Source organism: Rutilus rutilus (assembly GCF_951802725.1).
Source record: "Rutilus rutilus genome assembly, chromosome: 8".
In the NCBI taxonomy this organism is placed as follows: domain Eukaryota; kingdom Metazoa; phylum Chordata; class Actinopteri; order Cypriniformes; family Leuciscidae; genus Rutilus; species Rutilus rutilus.
In genome coordinates this window covers 3,018,574-3,045,161 of record NC_140222.1, presented here as the reverse complement: position 1 = coordinate 3,045,161, position 26,588 = coordinate 3,018,574, and the positions used below count along the sequence as shown (strand labels likewise).

Sequence of the window (26,588 nt, the reverse complement as noted above, 5' to 3'; positions counted from 1 at the left end):
TTGTGCCGCTTTTTGTCATTCAGCGTCTTCTCCAAGTCTTCTATTTCGTCTTGTGCCTGGGCCCATTTCTCAGAGTTGCCATATTCACCATACAAATTAAACGATATGCAAAAATCATCCATTTAGCCTACCTAAACGTTTTCATATGCGTCTCTCACTCTGCTTGCAAGTGTATCTGTGTTACTATGGTTACCAATGTAGCGGATTAATTTCGAACTGTAATCAAACTGACTGGAACTACCTGTGCATTAAACGGTTTTACTGCACACCTTCCAGCCAATCAAAATCGAGTATTTAAACAGCCCATGGTATAAGCAGAGCCCGTCTACGGAGAGCCTTGGCACTTCCTATTAGCCCCATTGTATCGATCTTGGTTGCAGTTCCATTAGAATCCCACTGGGGGTGATCGCGAGCGAGTGCAGACTGAATGGGAGTCTATGGGGCTAGACGGCTAAATGTGTCTCTTTCACCCGATTACTGTTGAGAAATCTCAGATTTTATTGTAGGTTTTGCAAGTTCAACATGGGTTATAGGTCGAAAGTTGAATGAACGAGTACTTATTTCTTTTCGATTTCTTACAGGTTGAGTTGTTGTTGCCCATAACACGCTAGCATTCTGCTAATGACGTCAGCATTCTGACGTCATTGACATTTTAAAAGACCTTTTTAAACCAAATAAGTGACTCTAAAAAATCTAACACCCAGCAATGTGTAATTTCTTTGCATCTCCTTTCGAATGCAACATTCAAATTACTAGACAAAAAATGATATCCTGAGAAAAGTGGATTTTGAGGGTTTTTCGCCATAGACCTCCATTCATTCTGCACTCGCCTGCGAGCGCCCCCGCATGGACAGAGACCTGTTACTGCAGCCAGTCCAGAAACCGGAAGCAAGCAGAGAGTGCCAATTATTTTCCTATTAGACATTCTCTGGTATAAGCCTCTTTATTCTATCCACCGTATTCCTGGCGACCTCACTGCGTTTTGAATTATGGGTGGCACTTCCGGTTTGGGGAACTTCCATTCAAAAAGGCTGAAATGAATCATTTCAAATCATAAAGTTGCCCTACAAATAAAGCTGATCTGTCAATTTTCCTTCATGATTTATTTTCAGACATCATGAGAATAACGTTATACTTGGTATTTTAACGTGACATGTTATAACAAGAATATCTATGGCAAGAGCTCTTTTCAGTCGCTGCGTGATTGATTTCTTTTTCCTCTTATATCCGCTGTAAAAGTATGAAAAAGGACAACATATGCTGCACATTTGTGGTCTGTTCTCCCGGATTTAATTTACGATAGAATCTCTCGTTATTCTCCTCAAATCATCACGTCTCTTTCCAGGTTTGTTTTTACAGGTAATAATCTGTCAAAACGGAAATCACTTTGAAATAATATCACGTAATGCTGAAGTTAATGAACATTTTTGATTAAGGCAACATTAGTTACATAATACGGATATTATATTACTAACGTTACAGTGATATTTAACCCGTCCGTTATTGCTGTGGAAAAACTCGCGCTTTTGGGGTTAACTTATTTGGTCTGTTAAAAGTTGTTGATGCTTTTACACTTTTAAATTTCCTTTTAATGTTCGATGGTTGAAGGATGAGTAGATTAATGTCGTCTCATTGTGACACTTTTTTAACGTATTGCGTTCATAGAGCGAGCCTTTTCACTGATTGTTTACATCTTAACGGAAGTTACACCCATAATTCGCGCAAAGCGTCATGGGGCGTAGGAATAAGGTGGATAGAGCATAGACTGTAAAAAAATATGGACGTAGTGTCCGTGACGTCACCCGTAGGTTTCTGAAGAGCATTTTTGAAGCCTAAAGTGGGCGGAGCCGGCCGTCGCCATCTTGGCCTTGCGTCACTCCCGGATAACAGAAAATAGGCAAACAGGCGGGGCGTGAGTGGAGCTGAGGAGCCTGGCCTCAGTGGCCTGGCTATCTGAAATCACCTAGCTCGACGTAACGTTAGCTGATGATGTAAAGCCAATTAAACGTTCCTATTTTTGCTCTTCGAAATATTATAATAGTTAAAAGGCATGGCTACAAGTGAGACTGTGTATTACTTCGAGAGTGTTTGTGTGTGACAGTGATTTATGTGCATACATGTCCGTCACTCTTTCATGGTCCGTCAGCGCGGCATTGCTCAAGTTCGTAGAGAGCTTATTCAGTCCATTTTAAATTCTGATGTTGGCCGTCTCTCAAATGGGTTATGGTTTAACCGTTAAACCATAGATATATTGCCTTTGAAGTGCAAGTAAATGCGCTAGAAAATCCGCGCTCATTCATGTGCATTTATTGCATGGACGGAGAAAGCGCCGACGCCTGCATGATTTCATCTGACGGTACATAAGCATATTATAATCCATCTGTTCCATGGGAGCAGAACGAACGAGTATTTATTGACGTTTTAAATTTGAAAACCCCAAAAAGCAACGAAATTGTCAGACATCCATTAGTGCAGGTTCACGGAGGAAAACAACTGAAATACAGCGCTGGTTGTTCTCTCGAACGATAACGACGGAATCCAAAGACGTGGGCTTTGTACCCAAGTATTAAATTGTATGAAATAATCCCGAAAAAAAGCACAAACACTGCAGAGATGGCAAGTTCAGCAGCAACATTTGCTGAGGTGAAGTGACGGCTAGTAACAGCAGACAAACGGCTAGCACTGACAGCGGCAATCCATCTGTCACTCAAGTGGCCACTGGCCACACCCTTAAATTTAAATATTAATCAACTAAACGGACGAGTTATAAAATAATTCACCCCCCTCACAGTTGTTATGAAGGGCAAAATTAGCTGTATAGACCAAAGCCACATAGAGATCCAGGCTGTAAACATATTTTTTTCTGCTGTAAAGTTGGTAATTTTAACATGAGGGAGATACAGATTTGACTCACTTCTGCAGCCAGGCCAAGCGGCCAGTCAATGAATTGCAGTTTAACTCACTTCCGTGTTGGTTTCAAGAGAGAGACGGGGAGGTTGCCGCTTGGGATAGAGCCAAACAAAATAATAGTACCTCAATTCTCGGAGTAATGCAGTCAAGCGTCACGAGCGGTCACCTCAGGTTCTCACTCAGTCCGACCGACGCTGAAATGCTTCCGAAGCGCCGTCGTCTTTTCCTCAGTGCCAGATGAAAATCTGAATCACGCGGGAATTCAGCGCTATCTGGATGTGTCGTACTCTTTCTCTCGGTGTCAGAGAACTCTCGATCGCGAGGGAATCAGCAGAGTTCTCTGTGGGTATGTCCTCCAGCGATGTCGTCCGCCGAATAAATCATCAACTAACCACTGTATTTCGCCAAGTTCATTTAACCCTAAAACCCTGTTGGGGACAAATGTGGGCAAAATTATTTTGATTTATTTTTTAAAAATACTTCCCTTGATCTGAGCGGTACAAGACTTGGTTACTTTTCCTAAGTTTGCCACCTGAACACACACACAAAAAAAATGACTCGATTCTACAGTGTTAAGTGGGTAAAAAAAAAAAAAACTCCTTAATTGTCTGTTCGTGGACAAAAATGGGCACCCATAGGAATGAATGGGAAAAACTGTAATATAGAGCATTCTTGTTGTTTTTTTGTAAAAAAAAAATTCAATAAATCCAATACAATGTATATCTAACATACACACAAATGAAGGGCTGATCCTGTACAACATTCTCAACATGGCAAAAACTCTCACTCATACACACACACACACACACACAAACAAACACAAACAATGCATTCAATGAGCCAATGATTCAATGAGCCAATGCATTCCCTTGTTTTTTTTTTTCGTTTTTTTTTTTCAAATAAAAACTCACACATACAAAAACAAAGACTTGAATGAGCCCATGTTTTGGTATGATCCAATCATCCACCTGGCTCATTACCCTCATGCACACACTCAGGCACACCTCAGAGTCAGATCAAAGTGCTACTGTCATATTTATCTAAGCATAATTTGGCATCTTTGTCTCACCTATCACAGATATATTTTTTTAAATTACAATTTTAACTTGTGATAGTCAAAAACTTGCAAAAACAAGCAAAAACACTTCATCTTTAGGTTTTAACTCTCAGAACTTAGTGGAATGATATTTTTAATGTAGTTAAATAAATATTAAAAAATAACATAAAAATAAGCATAATTTACAAAGAAAATGTGGTATTTTAGAGGTAAATAAATTCAAAAATACCCCCAAAATAAAAAAAAAACACCATAAATGGATAGAATAAATTTTATCGAAGACAGTGATATAACATTTATAATAAATGAAAAATTGTATCACACCTGAGACCTCTGTGCCCACATTTGTCCATGAACAAACAATTAAGGGCTGTTATGTGAATAGGGTATGAGGGTTAACTAACTTTCCTTTCAAATGTAAACAAACAGTATCTCACCACTTTATAAATAACGAAACTAAACAAAATACATTAAAAAAAACACTCACGGAGTGAATTTCTTGTCGAAACCACTCAATACTAGCCTGACGTCGTCATACTCAGATTCTAGTCAGAATGTGAGTCTGATACTTCTCCATAGAGATTTGATTATGGGGCGTGTCTCAACCAAACCAGGAAAAAAAAAACTCTGCACTCAATTGGATAGACCTACAACCAATCAGAGCAACGGAGTAAATGACGCATGTTCTTCATTCATATTTTCAACCAACAAAATGTCGCGGCTCTCTGTTCCTCTTTTAAAATGAATGCGCTGTGGATATCTTCTATAACAGACGCGATGGCGGAATCTGCACATGATGTTTCATAAACAAAGTTCGGGAGGAGCACGTACAAATAATCAATCCAATATCAACTTGTCATCAAACAATACCATGTCTAACGTTACCCTATATCAGCATGAGGAAGCATATTCACTCTGTCAACTTACCTAACACTCCTTGACAGTTTTTCAGCATCCCTCCACCACCCCGAATCCTCACTCTTGTCTTGTTCTCTCACAACCAGGAATACGGGGGAGTATGGCTACCGAGCCCACAGCCCTCTCCTCGGACAGCACGTCATATACGCATTTATTCTATCGACTTATTTGTGTGAAATCTTATATACGCATTTATTCTATCTGACTTATTTGTAAATGTGAACTCGTGAAATCTCAATTCTCCAGCAGCAGTCGTCTTTGTTGTAAACTAATTCAACCCAAGCGCTCTTTGGTGACGTGGATGATTACGTTACCGTTGCTCATCTGTCCATCATCGTATAAAGCCCGCCCTGACAATTTGATTGGTCCGAACAATTTTTGTTCGGGCATAATAGCTCCTCAACGGAGCGAGTCCAGACCGAACTTCCCGACCAAAAAATGTTGTGGGCGGGGTTCGGGCTGGCATCCAGGCTAACTCAATACACAATCTAAATAACAACTAACTGGGTCATTCTACAGAAACGTCCACTTTTGGCATGGCAAGATGTCTTAAAATTGATTTATTTTTCTAACATTTAAACTTACACCACATTATTAGATTACCCTTTGACTTTATGAATACACATAAATTAAAGCTTAATGATTTTTTATATTTTTTGTACATTTATTTAAAGACCGCTTGTACCATTTTTTTGTCACTGATGTTACCTTACTTCTTTGGCAATATTAAAGGTTTTTATGAAATATTATTTCAAATTTTTTTCAGCACATGTAGACAGAGTTAGCGAAAAATAATAATAACACAAATAAGGAGATTATGTTTTATTTATTTTAATCGGGTTTGTTAAAAGTGTGCTTGAATGAGGTTAGTTCATTTGCACTACCATCTATTTGCTATAACAATGAAAATATTTGAAAACCAGTTAAAATCAAGTAATGATGCAATCCTTTAAATCTTAACTTTTGAGTGTAGCAGAATTAAATGGATGTAACATTATTAATATGTCACATGTGACATTGCATTTAATGTGAGAGAAAAAAAGACAGTGACACCAGTGACACAATCAAGTTTATCTATAAATGGAAGTCACTGGTGTTACTGGTGTTGCCCATAAGAAAGGTGACACCAGTGACAGTAACACCAGTGACAATTTTCATGAAAAATTAATTTTACAAAATGGCTGCTGCAAGGTAACAAACCACATGTTGTCAATCATGGTATACTAACTAAATTAAGTAGTTTAATCCATTTGTATTCTAGTTTTTTTTTACAATTACCTAACAGTAAAGTAGGTCATACCAGTGACTTCAACTAAAAGCTTCATATGAAATCACGAGATAAATGAGAAGATTTCTGCTAACTGAAAAGAGACAGTGGATCTACCATGGGCTTTTCTTCATAGATATCCAGGAAATTGGAAGAAGGAAGTTAAGTGATGTCATCAGTGTGATTTTTATTTCAAAATAAGAGATTTTTGTTTAACGGTAACACCAGTGACACAACTCCAGGGGACCACTGCTTTCATTATAAATTTTATAATATTTATTCTGCATTTTTTTATATATATATCATTAACATAATATATTTGATAGTTATGTATACATTATTGTATTTTAAATGGTGTAAAAATCTGTTATTGACCTCAAAGTAAAGCATTTTCCCTCTGTACATGACTGGGGACGAGCACTTCTGTGGTGCTTGAAATTCTATATAATTAATAAAAATCAAATATTGCCACATTGATGGCTCAAGAGGGTGTAATTGTTCAAATAACATATTGTTTTATTTTAAAATGTAAAGAAATTGTAACCCTAAAGTGTTTTTTAAGTGTAATATTTCTGTAAAGGCTAGGGACAGAAAAATGGACATTTTCATAGAATGACCCAACTGAGTGTTTTCAACTGAGGAATACGCGTGTGACCGCTCTCCTCTGAATGACAATTAACTATCCAATAGGAATCCTCTTTCCAGTACGGGAGGCGGAACCATTACTTTATCAGCCATTCAGATAGGAAATGCTTCACTCAACCATATTTGCATATACATTATAAAAGTTTGAAAAGTGTAAACAAAAATAGCTTTCGGTTTTCGGAAATGTTATGTGTATTAAATATGTAAATGGAGCGTTATCTCACAAATTTGCATACATTTCTAGAACAAAATTCTTGTTTCGTTTTTCTTTTCTTTTTTGACATATTATAGTCAGGTTTTTACAGAGGGGATATTGGATTTCTCTTTTTATCACTTCATAGGTTTAAAAAAAATACTGTCAACAACCAGGAAAAAATAAATTTCCTTTTTTTTTTCCTTTTTTTTTTAAATGTTGAATAAAATCAGGTAAATTATATATGAACAAACCCCTCTGCAAAAACCTTCAGAATATTGATAGGAATAAAACTGTAAAGTTTGGTATATGCTGATAAGTGCTGCTGAAGTGGAGAGAAAAAGTCATTTTGAGAAGACAGACTTTAAAGATATTTACTGTAATTGAAATCTACAGACGCAAAATAGATAAAGTGCTATAAAAGGTACACTTGAAAGTGTATTTAGGATGTTTTCTTTCCACTAGTCTGAAAAATAAAGCCAAAAAGCCCAAAATCTCAAAATTGACATGATAAAACAGTTTTTGTCTGTAGTGTCTCGCCTTAAAGACACAGTTACATAACAAACTTTAGAATTAAAGTTAATTCTGAATTACACAAGAACAAGTTTTTATTTTGTGAACAAATTTAAATTTAGTTTTTATATATTTAGTTTCAAACTCGGTTCACTGGACATAATGCGTTGTCAACCTGCAACGTCATCAAACACAGACGACACTTGAATTAAATAAATATACATGTGCATATAATAGCTACATATGTGTATTTATAATGTAATTCATTAATTATAAATTGTCACATTTGAAAGTGAATGACACATTGTGGTATTTAATATGAAAATAAATGTAATTGGTCATATTAGATGTGTCTTTTATCTTATTTAACTATAATCATGATCCCACTTATCTCTGTTGATTTGTGGTAGTTGTGGCCTGTTTATTATTATTATTTTTAATGAAGGCTATAGATCATGGGTGTCAGACTCAGTTCCTGGAGAGCAGCAGAGCTCTCTAATTAAACACGCCTAAACCAGCTAATCAAGGTCTTCAGGATTACTTGATCCCTTACAAAAATAACCTACAGGAATCCTGCAGGAATATTATGCAGATTTCCTACAGGATTTTCAGCTCATTTTCCTGAAGGAATACCTGCAGGGATTTTATGAAGGAAAACATGCAGGAATTACATCCCTGCAGGGTTTTAAAATATAATACTCAAAGTTCCTGCAGGACTGTTGTGGATATATATGCAATTATACAGATCTTCTTATGTCTTCTGTAGGATTCATGCAGGGGGAATAACTTCACTACAAACAATGTATTTTCACAAATTATTTATTGTATTTATTGAAACTGTAAGAGCAGAGCGAAGCAGAGTCCAATTCACAGCCAAATGTTGCTCTGATCCGTTAAATGAAGCCTCTACACTGTTTTCCTGAAAAACAAGAAAAAAAAGAGAAATTTAAAAAAAAAATGTGTGTGTGTGAGAGAGAGAGAGCATGAGCATGTGTTGTGTGTGTGTGTGTGTGTGTGTGTGTGTGTGTGTGTGTGTGTGTGTGTGTGTGTGTGTGTGTGTGTGTGTGTGTGAGAGAGATAGAGAAAGAGAGATCATTAACGTGTGTGTGAGAGAGAGATAGAGAGAGAGATCATTAATGTGTGTGTGTGTGTGTGAGAGAGAGAGAGAGAAAGCGCATGAGTGTGTGTGTGAGAGAGAGAGAGAGAGAGAGAGAGAGAGAGAGAGAGAGAGAGAGAGAGAGAGAGAGAGAGAAAGAACGTAACTTCGTTTAGTTTCGTAACTTGTGCTCATCATTTAACTTTTCTCTTAGTGCTGCCCTGATGAACTTTTTTGGAACATCAGGGAACTTTTTTTGTACTGTGTCTGTAAATGCAATTCCACTTATCGTATGTGATAACATTATTACAATTTTGCACTATAACTGCAACATCATGTTTGCGTAAAGAAAAAAAGCAGGACATTTCTCACCTAGGATCAGCACAACTTTGTCCTGGTCAAGAGCTGGCTTTGCCATAGTGCCTTTGTTAGCATTGCCAGCCCTTCCAGACAGCCCATGTGTGGCCAGTGTCTCTCTCCCAAACACTGCCACTGCCAGATCTCTCACCATGGCAGAACATGATGTGCCCCCCCCGTCCACAACTTGTCAGGACAGCTGAACTAATTCCTAGCCCCTGTGTCTGTGTGCCAGCTGTTTTATAGTCAGGGGGGGGGGGTGATCATACCAAATGTGTATTTTGTTACAAAAGTAAAATGAAACATGAAGTTAGCATGCCTTCTAGGACTTCTGCACAACACTTTATGTGAATATAGGCTATATAAACAAACTAATATATTTGTATTCACCTTTTCAGGGGGATTCTTCTGGCTTGAATCTTGTGGTTGTTGAGCAACTTGTGGTTGTTGACCAACAAGAGTGCCCTGGCGAGCGCTCAGCTAATCCAGCCGGCTCCGGTGGCCTCTGAGACCGGCGCTTCTTCTTGCGCGGCCCGGTGGAGGCAGACGGAGAGGCAGTAGGAACGTCGAACAAGGCGAGACGAGCCCGGAGGGTCGACATCGGGAGTTTTTTTTTTTTTTTTAATTCAAAAATAGGACATACAGGAGGAAAACAACATCTTCTGTACATCAAAAAAGTCTATAGACAAAACACAATTAGGCCAGGGGTTATCAAAACAAAGTATAACACAAAGAGAAAAAAAAAATTAAATAAATATCTTGTAAAGCTTACAAAGGTCATATGATCTAACAGCTTTTTTGTTTGTACACTCAGATATTGAGAGAACATAGTTCTTAATATTAGCAGCAAGCTCCAGAAAGCTTGGTTTCTTTTTTAAGAATTTTGACTTGTGCAAATAAAATTTGGTTAAAATAATAAGCAAATTTATCACATAAAACTCTGAACATAAATTTTTATCATGTTTAGTGAAACCAAACAAAACATTTTCCCACCTCAATGCAAATTGAGGGTAAATATGGACAACAATAAATTGAACCACTTTGCTCCAAAGTTTTTTGGTATGTGGGCAAGACCAAAATAAATGGACCAGTGTTTCGTTTAGTTCTTCACAGAAAGTACAGCTGATATCCAAGTCTTTTTTCATTTTTTTCAGGTAACAGTTAGTGGGGTAAAACCTGTGAAGCATTTTGAATGAGATCTCTTTGACTTTGTTGGTTAAAAAAAACTTGTGAGGCAAAAGCCAAACTTTTTCCCAACAAATCTCTCCAACAAATGATGACCAATAAGATACAGCAGCGGGTGCACTCCTAGAATCCTGTAGAAAAAGTTGACGCACTGCCTTATTCATACTTTTAGGTGGCAGTGAAAAACAGATATTTCCAACAGCTGTTTCCTTTACATTCACCGGTTTAGGGGGAACAAGAAGTCCATTAACACCTTTAAGAAGTGAAATGACAGCTGAAGGTATTGCATCGAAAACGATAGAGAAGTCCTTAGGTGAGATGGGTATTCCAAAGTGATGAAGAAATTCACTGTAGTTAAAGAGTTGACCATGCTGATTGAATAATTGATTTACAAGCAAAATATTATTGTCATACCACCTTTGAAAGAACAAGGATTTGTTTTTATACAAAATATGTCTGTTGTTCCAAATATAAAACCTATGAGGAGTGAAGTTGTGCTTGTAAATTATTGACCAAGACAGTAGCATTTGTTTATGAAACGAAGAAAGTTTAAGAGGAATTTTTTCAATTTTATAAGTGCAAACCAACAGGAACTGAAGTCCACCAACTGAAGAGAAGATATAATGGGGAATAAAATTCCACAGATTGGTAGGGCACTCTAAGTACCGCTTAATCCATTTAATTTTGAAAGTGTAATTTAACGTAGTAAAGTCAAGAAAACTAAGGCCACCTTTACTGTACTCATTCATTAAAACAGACTTTTTCAGATAATGATTACGATTCTTCCAAACGAAGTCATAAAGGATTTTATCTATGGTTTTACACATTGGTTGATCTATGCATAAAGAAAGAGCAGCGTAAGTTACCCTTGATATTCCTTCTGCCTTTGAGAGTAAAATCCTGCCTTTCAAAGATAAATCACGTAATAGCCACATGTTAAATTTCTTCTTCATTTTTTCAACAATGGGAGTGAGGTTATTCTCGCTTCTTTGGGATTCATTTTTATCAATCACAATACCCAAGTAATTAATAGAGTTTTTCACAGGAATATTAGCAATAAACTCAACATCACAGTCTTTAAGAGGCAGTAATTCACATTTTTTAAGGTTTAAGCGGAGACCAGAGGCTTTACTGAAGGCTTCTATTATGTCAATAGCAAGAGGAACCTGGGAGCTGTCTTTTAAAAACAGTGTTGTGTCATCTGCCAGCTGACTAATAATAATTGTTTTCCCAGCAATGGAAATGCCCTGCAAATTACTGTTTTTAATATGATCACACAAAAGTTGGGCTGCAAGTAAAAAAAGATAGGGAGAAATGGGGCATCCCTGACGAATTCCACGTCTGATTTCAAATCTAGGAGAAGACCCATTTTTAAGCTTAATTGAGCCATTTGCATTACTATATAAAGTTTTGATTGCATCACAAAAGAAATCTCCAAAGCCAAACTTCTTGAGTGAATGAAAAAGAAAATTATGCTCGACAGTATCAAAGGCCTTAAAAAAGTCTAGGAAAAAAATGAAGCTGTCATCTGAAATTAAATACGAATAGTCAATTACATCTAAAACTAATCTAATGTTGTTGGAGATATGCCTCTTAGGCATAAAACCTGATTGTGTTCCATCAATTATAGAATCTAATACTTTTTTTATTCTTCTAGCAAATATAAAGGCCAAAATTTTGTAATCATTGTTCAAAAGGCTGATTGGACGCCAATTATCAATATAAAGTAAATCTTTGCGTGGTTTAGGGAGTAAAGTAATCAAACCTTGAGTCATGCTCCATGGTAAGGTTTTGGCTAATATACTTTCATTAAACACCTGCAGTAAGAAGGGCGCCATCTGCTGGGAAAACAATTTATAGAACTCAGATGATAGGCCATCTGTCCCAGGTGACTTGTTGTCTTTTAACAGTTCTAAACACTGAGTGACTTCTGCCAGGGATAAAGGGAGGTCACAAAAATCCCTTTCTGAGTTGTCGAGCTTAGGAGTATTATGAAGAGAATTAAGGAATATCGACGAATCAACGTCATCATATTCTGATGTATATAGCTTTTTATAAAACGAGGAACAAAAATCAGATATTACATGTTGATCATCACTTATAGAGTTGCCAATTTTTAATTCATTAATAGTATTACTTTTTGCGCGATACTTTTCCAGTTTGAAAAAGTATGCAGAATTCCGTTCCCCTTCTTCTAACCACCGTTGTCGAGACCTTATAAAAGCTCCTTCTGCCTTCTTTTTATATATATTATCCAGGCTCTCTTGTAAATTAAGAATTTCTAATTTATCTTCCTCTGTTAAGACGTCAGGTGAAATTTGAGACAATACCGAAATGCCTGTGATAACTCTCTGTTCTTCCAATTTTCTACTTTTAGCAAGATTACTACCAAGCTTCCTAAAGTATTTTGCTGATTCATATTTAAATAACTCCCAATTAAGACTAAAAGAATTTTCCACCACAGCCTTGTTGAAAAAATGTTTAATCAACTGTGGGATTTTCTGTTTAACCTCCTCCACTTTAAGAAGAGAGTTATTTATTTTCCAGTAATTGGCTTTGTAAACATTATCTGAAAAAAAATTCAAAGAAATGAATACTGCTTTATGATCACTTAATGGACAGGGAAGAATGTTAACAGAGATATCCTGCTCTTTAATACTTTTTGATACTAACCAGAAGTCTATGCGAGAAAGTCTAGTGTTGTCTTTGTTACTCCAGGTAAACGAAATATCATCTGGGAATTTAACTCTCCATATGTCAACTAACTCAAACCTGTCCATAAAAAGCTTAAAGTATGCATTTCTATTATTATCACGTGCAGGCGGCCATCTGTCAATCTCAGAGTTTAGAGAAACATTAAAGTCACCTCCAAGTAAAATGTGAGCGTTTGGAAATTTTGTTAGCCAATACTTGAGTCTATTTTCTATATTAACAAATAATTGGATGTTTTCTAAATTAGAATTATACCCGTAAATGTTGAAAGTGATTAAAACAATCTTGTTATAGTCAACCACTTGGCAGATAAAATGCCCTTTTGGATCTGTATCTGTGTGCAAAATGTCACCATTATATTTATGCTTCAATGTTAAAACTCCAGCTGATCTTTCTGAACAGTGAGAAAACCATAACTCGTTCCCCCACTGAGATCTCCAAAAAATTTCGTCATTTGAGTTTGAGTGAGATTCCTGACAAAATGAAAGATCTGAGTTCAACTGTTTAACAAATAAAAATAATGCTTTACGTTTAGTTATATTTCTTAACCCCCTGGCGTTTAAAGACACAATAGACAATGAAATTTTACGAACAGAAAAGGCTTATGGTTTAAGTACAACGGAACAAATAACAAACAATGTTATACTGAGCACCAGATGCACATAAAGAAAAAAAAAGTTAGGCTATATGGTGGATATTTAAGACCATATTTTGCGTCCCATCAATAGAAAGAAGATAAACAAGTTTAACGTTATATATAAAATAAAATAAAAACCAGTCTTTTACGTTGCTGGTCAGTAAGTGTGTTCTTTCAGGGAACAAATAAGCTGCATACCAAACGATCCTCACAAATTAAACCTAAGGATCAGGCATCAGAACAAGGTAGAGAAAAAACAAGAGCATTACTCCGGAGATTTCGGGCGAATGTCAGCACAGATCTTCAAGTGATTTCCTTACCATCGATAAAAGCCCGTGCTCCCACAAAATAAGCCGATCTACCTTCACTACGCGCCTTATTCACCAAAGGCCACAACTTCAGCCTAGCCTCCTTGACAGGTTGCGGGAGATCTTCAACAAAACGGAGTTTGTTATCACGTATGACGGGGTGATTTTTTGCCGCTTTCCATAGAGCATCTCTGTAGGATCTCTGGGAGAATCTGATGATGATCGCTCTCGGCCGAGAGCTGGCTGATGTAAGTTTCCCAATACGATGGGCAACGTCGATTGCTGGCGTCAATTTGTCATCTTGCAGAATACTCCGACAAAGCTCTGTAACCTTTTCCTTCACGTTTTCTCCAGAGTTTTCGGCCACTCCATAGACCTTCAAGTTCCACCTTCTAGAGTAAGTCTCCATTTCAGACACGCGAGTTAAAAGCGCCGCCACTTTTTTTTCTTCCTCTTTTAGGCGGCCATCAACATTTTTAACTCTCTGCTGGGCTTCTTTAACTTCACTGCATATAAAGTCCACTGTTTTCTTCAGCCCTTCAATTTTCAGTGCGTTTCCATCAATTTTTTTGGAGTTTTCACTCACCAGAATTTTTATGGAGTCAGCCTGCTCCTTAATAAGCTGGGAAAGGGTAGTAATGACGACGTTGTCTTGGGATGTGGGCTCATGTTTTGCACTATAGAGAGCCTTCTTTGCCGCTGGGGAATCACATGGAGTCACAGGTAGCCCGGGAAAGTGATCCTCCGACATGGATACCTCAACTGTCGACATATTCCTATCATAATCGTGACACGAGGCTATCAGAGCGTTATTTGGCTGTGTATCAGGTATGAGGGCCTTCTTGTTCTTGTGCATTCTTTTCTTCTCAGGCGGTGACATTAGATCGATCTCAAAGTCATAAGAGATAGTCCGATTATAGATGAATGCAGTTTTTCTTCAAAAACCACCAAATTAAAATTTTGTGCGGGAGCTCAGCAGTAACAGACTTACTCGATCGCCATCTTGGCTTTCCCCCTCGACATCGGGAGTTCTTCGCACAGCTCGCAGCCGGCCGACGTCACGCCAGGCTCAGTGATAGGCTGCTGCAGTTGCCGCAGGGCAGCCAATGAGCGCGCTAGTAAGCTTGCTCTAGGTCTGCGTGCTGCTGCACTGCGTTGACAAGATTACAAAAATTAAGGATAATTTTTTGGCTTCATATCTCGAGAAAAGATGACTTTTCCCGCAGCGTAAGCTACTTACGCAATACTCGTTCCCTCTTCTAGAGAGAACAGAGGTTACGTTAGGTAACTGATACGTTTTAACTATGAGATTCACATCAACTCAAAGATAAAGGTTCTTCCTAAAGAGCAATATCGCATATATCATTTTGCTTAATATAATCTATATGTTTAAAAGTACAAGTGGTTTTTTTTTTTTACTTTTTTTACTAACTGTTCTTGCTCAGGAAGCTGAAGAAGAGGCTGATTGAGATGCTTTATTATCTTGTTAGTCAATAAAGAGAGAGATCTGTCTTATTTGTTTCCAGTTTTACTTTCTTTATTTTTGTATTTTCTGCATCAAGTATTAAACTTTTATTGTCCATTTATTGTCTGCTCCTCCTTGCATCAAGAAAAAATAATTAGTTAATTCTAATGTTTTCCTGTTGTTAGTTTGATTGCTTCTATTGCTCTCCTCATTTGTAAGTCGCTTTAGATAAAAGCGTCTGCTAAATGATAAAATGTAAATGTATTTAACAGATTTTATAAGGAAGCAGATTGATGGAGGTAAAATGTGTGCAATGGTACTCTTGGATCTCCAAAAAGCTTTTGACAGTGAATCATTCAGTACTGTAAGATAAATTAAGTGTCATGTGTTTTCCAAGTATGCTGATAGCCTGGTCGAACTTTTATTAAACTGGGAGAATTCAAAGTGTAGAAATTGATGTGTTTCTCTCTGAATAAACAATTATTAATAATGGAGTTCCCCAGGGAAGTGTCTTTGGCCCCCTTTTATTCCTCCTATACATAAATGATATGCAAGCAGTTTGTGACTGTAATTTGTTCTCTGCTTTACTGGTTTCAGACGAGGATGTCAGTAAAATACAAGTGATATGAGGAGTTATATAAAGTAAGAGACTGGCTCTCTGAAAATAAACTCTTGTTGCATTTAGGTAAGAAACGGGATCATGTTATGTGAGTCTAAAAGTAAACTGAACAAGGTTCCTAACCTGTCTGTCAAGTTAGGGGATTGTGTAATATCAGACAGAAATAGTGTTAATTATCTTGGCTGTGTCCTTGACAATGATTTAAGTGGTGCAAGTATGGCTATGAAAACTTTAGGTAAGGCTAATGCTAGAACAAAACTTCATGCTAGATATTAAATATGTAAAACTACTTGCATCATGTTTAGTGTAATGTCATTTTGAGTAAGCATGCATTTCTTGGATGTCTGATCTGTTTTGTGTATGGTTGGATAAGTTACAGAAATCTCTAAATAAATTGATACGATTTTGGGTTTGAGTAGTTTTTCACATGTTGATGATCCCATTTTAGGGATTCATTGGATTTCCCATTGATTTATTTCTTTCCCCAGCCAAAAAATAAAATATAATTTCTTACTGATCCCAAACTTTTGAACGGTAGTGATTAATATTACAAAAGATTTATATTTCTGTTCTTTGAAACTTTCTATTAATCAAAGAATCCTGAAAAAAAGAAATTTGAACATCAAATAATCATATTAGAATGATTTCTGAAGGATCGTGTGACACTGAAGACTGGAGTAATGATGCTAAAATTCAGCTTTGGTCTCAGGAACAAATTATACTTTACTATATATTCACATATAATTTTTTTTTTTTTTTTTTTTATTGTAATAACATTTCACAACATTACTGTTTTTTTAAATGCAGCCTTGGCGAGCAGGAGAGGCTTTTAAAAACATGCCTGATAAAAGTTGAATAAGGCCACTGGGAATGGCATCAAATACTACAGCAAACTCTTTAGTAGTTACAGGGATCTTATAATGATTAAGGAATTCACAGTAAAGAGATGTTCATTGTTCTTAAATAACTGACCAAAATTATACCGTTATTGTACCAGTTTCTGTAAAATAAAGATTTATTTTTTTAACGTAATATATTGTTTGGTTCCAAATTACAGAGTTGAGTGGAGAAAAGTTATGCTTAAAAATTAGTTTTTGATAATCTATCATTTATTTCGTCTCGCGGTGATGACGTCACCACTTTCGCGGTCGCGCGTCTCCTGAGTCTTTTGAGGTAAACAGTTCACACGTTAAATCTCGTAACTGCACAATAAAGTTTACTCAACATTTTACGGGGTCTTTTCAGAAAGGTTTTCATCGTGTGTCTGTTTCTTTTCCCATACAAAACGGTAAGATGTTAGCGAACTACTTTGTTGTTATGAAGTTATTAGGGAATCGGATTCATGTGGACAAATTACAAGGGTTGATAATGTTATCAGCGGCTGTCTTTATATTTACATTTATATTACTGTTGATATATTTTACTGTATCATTATTGTACTCTACATTCTTGTTGAATGAGTATTGATAGTCTATGGCTCATCGCTATTATCAGAGCAGCTGAAAAGCCTCTTTATTTCATGTCAATAGATCCTGTTTTCTCCTCATTCATTATGCTGATGTCTTCAGATCTGTAAATTGCCACATTAAGCTCATTTTATTGTCAACAGATTTGAGCAAACGACACGATCAGCTATTGGGACATCTACAAGATATAGGTAAGTTTTATAAAGGCTTTTATTTCAATAATCTGTGTTGAACCATGTTTCATATGCAACTCAATAAACAAAAAAAGTTGAGTTAACTGTATTGGTGCGCCATTTGTTTCTTGCAAACCTGTAAATATATTTTTATAATGTTTTAATCTTTTTTTTTTATTCTTAATTTTTTATAATGTGACCATAAATACTTAAAGTGGGTGGACTATTTTTTTTTTACTCAGTAAGTGATTTCTTCTTGATTTTGTCATATCTGCTCCTCCTCTTCCAGTGAAACTCCTCCTCCTTCTGTGAAGCTCCTCCCACTGCAATTCACCAATAAATGCTGGAATATTCCCATCAGCTACAAGTGAAGACGAGCATCAAACCATCAGGAAGAGCTGAAATCTGCAAAGACAGAGTTTATTGAAGGACAGTGAGAACATGAGAGATCCAGAACACTGCAGAATGAAACACACTGAAGAACAAAGAGGTTGGTGTTTATTCCTGATTCTTCATTAGTGAGGCTGAAGAACATTAAGGTTATAAAGCACTTCATCAGATTTAGCTCTGTTATAGTAGGACAAATCTAGTTGTGAATTATAATTAAATAAAGGATTCAAAAGGATTAAAGAAGATTGTGAGGCTTTGTCTACAGCTGGTGTTAAGATGCGTTTTGGTCAGTTGGATCACAAGTATACAAGGGCCCAATCCGGGCCTATACCGTACGGTTCGGGATAAATAAATGTACCATTGCTCCCCTAAAATATAGTCACAAACTTGCAATGCTCTCCCATATATTTTTTACTATACTAACTGTCCGTGGTTGGTAGTAGGGATGGGACTTTTTCTCGACAAAACGACCGACATTCGACACATGCTCCACTCGACAAAAAAAATAGAGTGTCGACATGTCGAGGGGGCGGGGCTTGTGGGATTTCCAAATTGCATTTTTTTTTTTTTTTTGCCTTTTAATTTACCTTAAAAAGCGTAAATTACGTTGCAAACGCTATGAGAAAACTCCTTTTCTCGAGAAAAGAACGACCATGGTGTGTAAACAGAAGCAGCAGCGGAAATGGGCGGCGACAGCTTCTTACAGTGGCGGGAGCTTTTTCCTCAGCGCCGTCAACAGAAAGAGCGTTAACTGTAGGTACGTACACACCGCCGCCGACTTGAGCTGCAAAGAAGCTCTGGCCGCCCTGTCAAGGACGCTTGTCAAAAAGTACGGGGAAGCTTGACCGCTCTGAATGGTGAGTGCGCGCGCTGCGCGCGACCGGGACTCGCTCTCTCTCTCTGCTCGTGCGTGCGCGCTTAAAATGTCATATTTTGTTATGAACATTCACCCGCCAGTGTGGCGGATAGCCTTTTGAGATTTACTCGCCAAACAGAAAATCTACCCGCATTTGGCGCTTGGCGGGTGTTAATTTCGGACCCTGATGTAGAATATTTTCCACCCTCCGCATTGCTGCTGCTCTTTAAAAAAAAAAGAAAAAAAAGGCCGACAATCCGACAAAAAGTCGACACATGGGCCTCGACAGTCGATTTCCCAAATCCCGTGTCGTTCCCATCCCTAGTTGGTAGCGATGGGTGGTAATGGATAAGAAATATCCATTATATCCATTAAATATCCTCTACAGTAAAAGACCTGGGTGTTATATTAGACCGCAACTTGTCTTTTGAAAATCATATTTCATATGTTACAAGAACAGCCTTTTTCCACCTTAGAAACATTGCTAAGCTACGTAACATGCTATCTGTTTCTGATGCAGAAAAGTTAGTTCATGCATTCATGACCTCGAGACTAGATTACTGTAATGCTTTATTAGCTGGTTGTCCTGCATCCTCAATAAACAAGCTACAGTTAGTCCAAAATGCCGCCGCTAGAGTTCTTACTAGATCAAGAAAATACGATCATATAACACCAATTCTGTCGTCTCTACATTGGTTACCTATAAAGTTCCGTATCAATTACAAAGTATTGCTACTGACCTATAAAGCCCTAAATGGTTTAGCTCCCGTGTATTTAACGGAACTTCTATCGCCCTACAATCCATCGCGCTCTTTAAGATCACTAAATTCGAGGCTTCTGGTCATTCCTAGGATATCTAAGTCCACTACAGGAGGGAGAGCTTTTTCACATTTAGCTCCTAAACTCTGGAATGGCCTTCCTGATATTGTTCGAGGCTCAGACTCGCTGTCCCAGTTTAAAACTAGATTAAAGACGCATCTCTTCAGCCAGGCATTCACATAATACTTACATTTTATACTACAGTTGAGACGACTCGACGCGGGCGATGTTTATGCCCTAAATCAATACATGATTAACTAACTGTATTTCTCTATGTACATTTCTGAAATGCACTTTCTGTAAAGCTGCTTTGAAACAATATGTATTGTGAAAAGCGCTATACAAATAAATTTGAATTTGAATTTGAATTTGAATTTGAAATATAGTTTTACACCAGCATGCTGATAATGTTTCTTTATTGGACAATCCTAAAGCCTGAACCACTGCCTGAGGACGCCCATCTCCCTCTCTGCACATCTCCCTCGCAAAAGCGTTTGCATTCCCACATGCAATTTTGCGTTTGCTCGCAAATATCTCTAAGGTTTTGCGAGTATCAAAAAGTGTCTTGCGGGAACACAAAAGCATTGAAATATTATTCTTTCTCCCATCATAATATCCCATTAGGCCTAAAAAAAAAAAAAGTTTGGTTCCGGTTGGTTGTCAGTTGAGGTCATGGGTCGGTAGGGATTTTTTTTTTTTTTTTTTTTTTTTTTTTTCCTCCAGTGGCAGTTTTACACACACACACACACGCGCGCTGATTTTAAATGTGTGTACCGGTACTTTTACGACAGTGATTCTGTATTCCCGTTTAAAGTCTGTTGTTGCCATAGACACGCAAAACGCACACACACACACACAAAAAGCCTTCGCGGGAGTTTGACAGGCGATCTCATAGTAGATTAACATGGAGGATTTGAACTTGAAAAACGGAGTGTACAGACATCTTTTTGTAGTCAAACAACATTCTTTGTTATGTTCATTTATGTGGTTTATTTGATTTTGATGCTATAAATTAACTAGAAGCAAGAGACGATCAGTTAGTTTTAACTGATGATCTAACTTACAGCGATCTGTCTCAAGAGCCACAAAACGGTATTTATTGTTTACATTTCTTTAAAAAATGACCACATTTGAAAGGTGAAATAACCAAATGAGACTTTGTTTCATATTAAAAGTAAGCTGGTAATGTTAACTATGTCCTGTCTGTCAGCATGTTGTCAGTGCCCTCTCTGTTCCGCGATATATTGCTGACCCCCCCCGTGTTTCTCTTAATGTTACGATTTCCAAACCTTAAGTTATAGCTCACTTTAGGAATTGACAGTTAAAGGGTTTTGATGCAATACTTAATGGTTTTTAACGGATTACTTAAGTGTAAAACAGCATTTAAAGGAAACTGTAATTTAATTAACGATGTGTGAAAGACCGTTCTTCCCCAGTCTCATAAAATAAATTTGGGTCGCACATAAATTGACAGGGTCGGTCGGAAACCGGAACCAAACTAATTTTTTTTTTAGGCCTTATTAGGGGCTCTATAGATTTGTGACTCTAATGAATAAAAAAATAATGTCTAGTACATTAATGCACTCCTTTCATGGAAAATTCCAGGGACATAATGGATCAAAATCATGATAATCTTGAATAACAGATGTTTGAACAAGAGCATTTTTTGATTTACTGAGCATTTTTTTAACTTTAATTTCAGGCCCGATGGATGAGAATGAAGAAGTGAATGAAGTGGAGAAACATCAAAGAAGATCTCAGAAATCGTTCACTTGCACTCAGTGTGGAAAGAGTTTCACAAGCAAACAGAAGCTCAAGGTTCACATGAGGATCCACACTGGAGAGAAACCGTTCACATGTGATCAGTGTGGGAAGAGTTTTACACAACAGGGAACCCTTCAGGAACACATGAACATCCACACTGGAGAGAAACTGCATGAATGTGATCAATGTGGTAAAACATTTTTGTGGGCTTCAGCCCTGAGGAGACACATGACAGTTCATTCACAGGAGAAACCACATTCATGTTCTTTGTGTGGAAAAAGATTTTCGCGTCTGCAGGATTTACAAGGACATCAGAAAATACACACTGGTGTAAGAAATCACATGTGCTTTGAGTGTGAGAAGACTTTTATTAGAGCTGAAGATTTGAAACGGCACCAGAGAATTCACACTGGAGAGAAACCTTACAAGTGTTCACACTGCGACAAGAGATTCAGTGTGTCAGGATCCCGGAAAAAACACGAGAGGATCCACACTGGAGAGAAACCGTATCACTGCACTGCATGTGGGAAGAGCTTCACTCATTCATCTACTCTACACAGACATACAAAAACTCACATTAAGTAGCTTATCTTCAGTTCCAGCACTTTCTAGTGTGATGCCACCTCTCTTTCCTATTAGTTTGTCTAAACCAGCCTCAACCACGGCTGAAGCCAGTTATGAAGTCACAGAGCTCCAGACTTCAGTATATTTCTGAGGTGTATATAATAAAGGATGTGAAATAATTGCCTGATATAGTATTAACTCTACTTTAGTGCTGCAAGGATATTGCACCGCTCCAAGATCTTCTCGTCTGAGCTCTGCGGTCTGTCGCCGCTCATCAACATCAGAATATTGAGATGACCAATCAAATTAAAGTAGACGGGCTTTATGTTCACAGAAGCTGCTGAGCGCATGTTCTAGCGCTTCAGTTAAGGGTCATGAAGTGTGAGATCAAATATAGCTAAACTAAACATTTCATATTTGACAGCTATTTTAGGATAGAAATGTTAAACAACCGACAAAAATAATCAGGAAAACTGATGTATATAAATATCAGTTGAGCCTATGTTTATGACCCCGAACCCCCTGAACTACCTCATATCTGGGACACCGGCGGTTCTAGAACTCTACAGCCCTGGCCACAACCATCGACAGTATAAAAGAAACATTGTCAACATTTGTCACATTAAATAGTTTATATTTAACTGTGAGATTCACATCAACTCAAAGATAAAGTTCCTTCCCAAAGAGCAATATCGCATATATCATTTTGCTTAATATAATCTATATGTTTAACAGTACAAGTTTTTTTTTTTTACATTTTTTACTAACTGTTCTTGCTCAGGAAGCTGAAGAAGAGGCTGATTGAGATGCTTTATTATCTTGTTAGTCAATAAAGAGAGAGATCTGTCTTATTTGCTTCCAGTTTTACTGTCTTTTTGTATTTTCTGCACCAAGTATTAAACTTTTATTGTCCATTTCTATTGTCTGCTCCTCCTTCTTGCATCAAGAAAAAATAATTAGTTAATTCTAATGTTTTCCTGTTATTAGTTTGATTGCTTCTATTGCTCTCCTCATTTGTAAATCGCTTTAGATAAAAGCGTCTGCTAAATGATCAAATATAAATGTATTGTGTTTAACAGATTTTATAAGGAAGCAGACTGATGGAGGTAAAATGTGTGCAATGGTACTCTTGGATCTCCAAAAAGCTTTCGACAGTGAATCATTCAGTACTGTAAGATAAACTAGATGCGAAAGTTCGTCGAGACAAACTTTAAGTTGGCTTGAGAAAGTTTGGACCGGAAAGTTTTTTGCTAGGCGGTTGTTAGGATGTTATGGGTGGTCGCTATGGTGTTGCTAGGCGGTTGCTAAGGTATTCTGGGTGGTTGCTAGGCGGTTGCTAGGGTATTTTGGGTGGTTGCTAGGGTGTTTTGGGTGGTTGCTAGGGTGTTTTGGGTGGTTGCTAGGCGGTTGCCAGGGTCTTTTGTGTGGTTGCTAGGCGGTTGCTAGGGTGTTCTGGGTGGTTGCTAGGATATTTTGGGTGGTTGCTAGGGTCTTTTGGGTGGTTGCTAGGGTATTTTGGGTGGTTGCTAGGCGGTTGCTAGGGTGTTTTGGGTGGTTGCTAGGCGGTTTTGGGTGGTTGCTAGGCGGTTGCTAGGGTATTTTGGGTGGTTGCTAGGGTGTTCTGGGTGGTTGCTAGGCAGTTGCTAGGGTGTTATGGGTGGTTGCTATGGTGTTGCTAGGCGTTGCTAAGGTATTCTGGGTGGTTGCTAGGTGGTGGCCAGGGTGTTCTGGGTGGTTGCTAGGCTGTTTTGGGTGGTTGCTAGGGTATTCTGGGTGGTTGCTAGGGTCTTTTGGGTGGTTGCTAGGGTCTTTTGGGTGGTTGCTAGGCGGTTGCTAGGGTCTTTTGGGTGGTTGCTACGGTGTTCTGGGTGGTTGCTAGGGTCTTTTGGGTGGTTGCTAGGCGGTTGCTAGGGTGTTCTGGGGGGTTGCTATGGTATTCAGGGCGGTTGATATGGTGTTACTAGGTGGTTGGTAGTTATCACAGATGGTTACTATGGAGTTTTTATAGAGTTCTTAGCATGATCTTGGCATGATTTAACACTTAACTAATCGCTATTAGCATGTAGCTATTCACTGCTAGCATATGTAGCATGTTGGAAGTGCTGTTTGCTAGCATGAGTCAAAAGAGCCAAACCTCATCTCTATACGATGTTCTGATACAGAGATATAGGTCTTGCAAAACGGTTGCTAGGGTACTCAAGTTTGGTTGCTATGGAGTTGCTTGGGAGCTGGGAGCTTTAAACTTAAGAAGTTTAAATTGGTTTGAAGTTTAAAGTAGTTTAAAGTAGTTTGAAGTTTATGATAGATATATAAATAAGTTAGATAGATACAAACACACACACACACACACACACACACACACACACACTCACACAGACTACCTCGCTCACACACTCACTCAGACACACACACACACACACACACTCAGAGTTTATGAGTTTAGAGTTTATAAGTGTACAAGTTTTTGAGTTTAGAGTTTATAAGTTTAAATGAGTTTAGAGTTCAGAATTTATTAATTTATGAGTTTAAGAGTTCATAAGTCTATGAATTCATGAGTTTATTAGTTAATTAGTTATTAAATTTAAGTTAATTAGTTTATAAGTGTATGAGATTAGAGTTTATTAGTTTAAATGAGTTTCATTGGCTAATATATATAGAATGGCAGTTTGAATTAGTTTTCAAGGGATTTAGATTTAAATTTTTGTCGGTTGGTGAGTTTGAATTTTTTTAGAACTCCCCATTGTAAGTCAATGGGAGTTTTTCCGAGTTTTGATCGTCATTTTTAGGAAAACCGTAAGTCCGATCAGTCTGAAAATAGATAGCACACTTAGTCAGAAAAGTTTGAGTGTCTGAGCCGAGTTTGGAGTATGTAGAGTTAAAGCTCTAGGACGAGTTTCATATAGAAATTTTAGTCTCAGAATAATAATAATAACTAGATGCGAAAGTTCGTCGAGACAAACTTTAAGTTGGCTTGAGAAAGTTTGGACCGGAAAGTTTTTTGCTAGGCGGTTGTTAGGATGTTATGGGTGGTCGCTATGGTGTTGCTAGGCGGTTGCTAAGGTATTCTGGGTGGTTGCTAGGCGGTTGCTAGGGTATTTTGGGTGGTTGCTAGGGTGTTTTGGGTGGTTGCTAGGGTGTTTTGGGTGGTTGCTAGGCGGTTGCCAGGGTCTTTTGTGTGGTTGCTAGGCGGTTGCTAGGGTGTTCTGGGTGGTTGCTAGGATATTTTGGGTGGTTGCTAGGGTCTTTTGGGTGGTTGCTAGGGTATTTTGGGTGGTTGCTAGGCGGTTGCTAGGGTGTTTTGGGTGGTTGCTAGGCGGTTTTGGGTGGTTGCTAGGCGGTTGCTAGGGTATTTTGGGTGGTTGCTAGGGTGTTCTGGGTGGTTGCTAGGCAGTTGCTAGGGTGTTATGGGTGGTTGCTATGGTGTTGCTAGGCGTTGCTAAGGTATTCTGGGTGGTTGCTAGGTGGTGGCCAGGGTGTTCTGGGTGGTTGCTAGGCTGTTTTGGGTGGTTGCTAGGGTATTCTGGGTGGTTGCTAGGGTCTTTTGGGTGGTTGCTAGGGTCTTTTGGGTGGTTGCTAGGGTCTTTTGGGTGGTTGCTAGGCGGTTGCTAGGGTCTTTTGGGTGGTTGCTACGGTGTTCTGGGTGGTTGCTAGGGTCTTTTGGGTGGTTGCTAGGCGGTTGCTAGGGTGTTCTGGGGGGTTGCTATGGTATTCAGGGCGGTTGATATGGTGTTACTAGGTGGTTGGTAGTTATCACAGATGGTTACTATGGAGTTTTTATAGAGTTCTTAGCATGATCTTGGCATGATTTAACACTTAACTAATCGCTATTAGCATGTAGCTATTCACTGCTAGCATATGTAGCATGTTGGAAGTGCTGTTTGCTAGCATGAGTCAAAAGAGCCAAACCTCATCTCTATACGATGTTCTGATACAGAGATATAGGTCTTGCAAAACGGTTGCTAGGGTACTCAAGTTTGGTTGCTATGGAGTTGCTTGGGAGCTGGGAGCTTTAAACTTAAGAAGTTTAAATTGATTTGAAGTTTAAAGTAGTTTAAAGTAGTTTGAAGTTTATGATAGATATATAAATAAGTTAGATAGATACAAACAAACACACACACACACACACACACACACACACACTCACACAGACTACCTCGCTCACACACTCACTCAGACACACACACACACACACACACACTCAGAGTTTATGAGTTTAGAGTTTATAAGTGTACAAGTTTTTGAGTTTAGAGTTTATAAGTTTAAATGAGTTTAGAGTTCAGAATTTATTAATTTATGAGTTTAAGAGTTCATAAGTCTATGAATTCATGAGTTTATTAGTTAATTAGTTATTAAATTTAAGTTAATTAGTTTATAAGTGTATGAGATTAGAGTTTATTAGTTTAAATGAGTTTCATTGGCTAATATATATATGGAATGGCAGTTTGAATTAGTTTTCAAGGGATTTAGATTTAAATTTTTGTCGGTTGGTGAGTTTGAATTTTTTTAGAATGCCCAATGTTAAGTCAATGGGAGTTTTTCCGAGTTTTGATCGTCATTTTTAGGAAAACCGTAAGTCCGATCAGTCTGAAAATAGATAGCACACTTAGTCAGAAAAGTTTGAGTGTCTGAGCCGAGTTTGGAGTATGTAGAGTTAAAGCTCTAGGACGAGTTTCA

The 26,588-nt window shown here is 37.8% G+C and overlaps 1 protein-coding gene and 1 long non-coding RNA gene across 3 annotated transcripts in view; one reads left to right on the top strand and one right to left on the bottom strand.

The window, feature by feature from the left end:
• LOC311295724 (GTPase IMAP family member 8-like) overlaps positions 1-26,588 on the top strand; it is a 527,136-nt gene that overhangs the window by 86,651 nt on the left and 413,897 nt on the right. The gene's annotated exons all lie outside the window — the stretch shown is intronic.
• LOC311295804 lies at positions 8,313-9,574 on the bottom strand. Its single transcript, XR_014628387.1, has 3 exons — positions 9,347-9,574; positions 8,972-9,180; positions 8,313-8,422 (listed from the first exon to the last, which is right to left on the bottom strand). It is a non-coding gene; the product is annotated as an uncharacterized lncRNA (long non-coding RNA).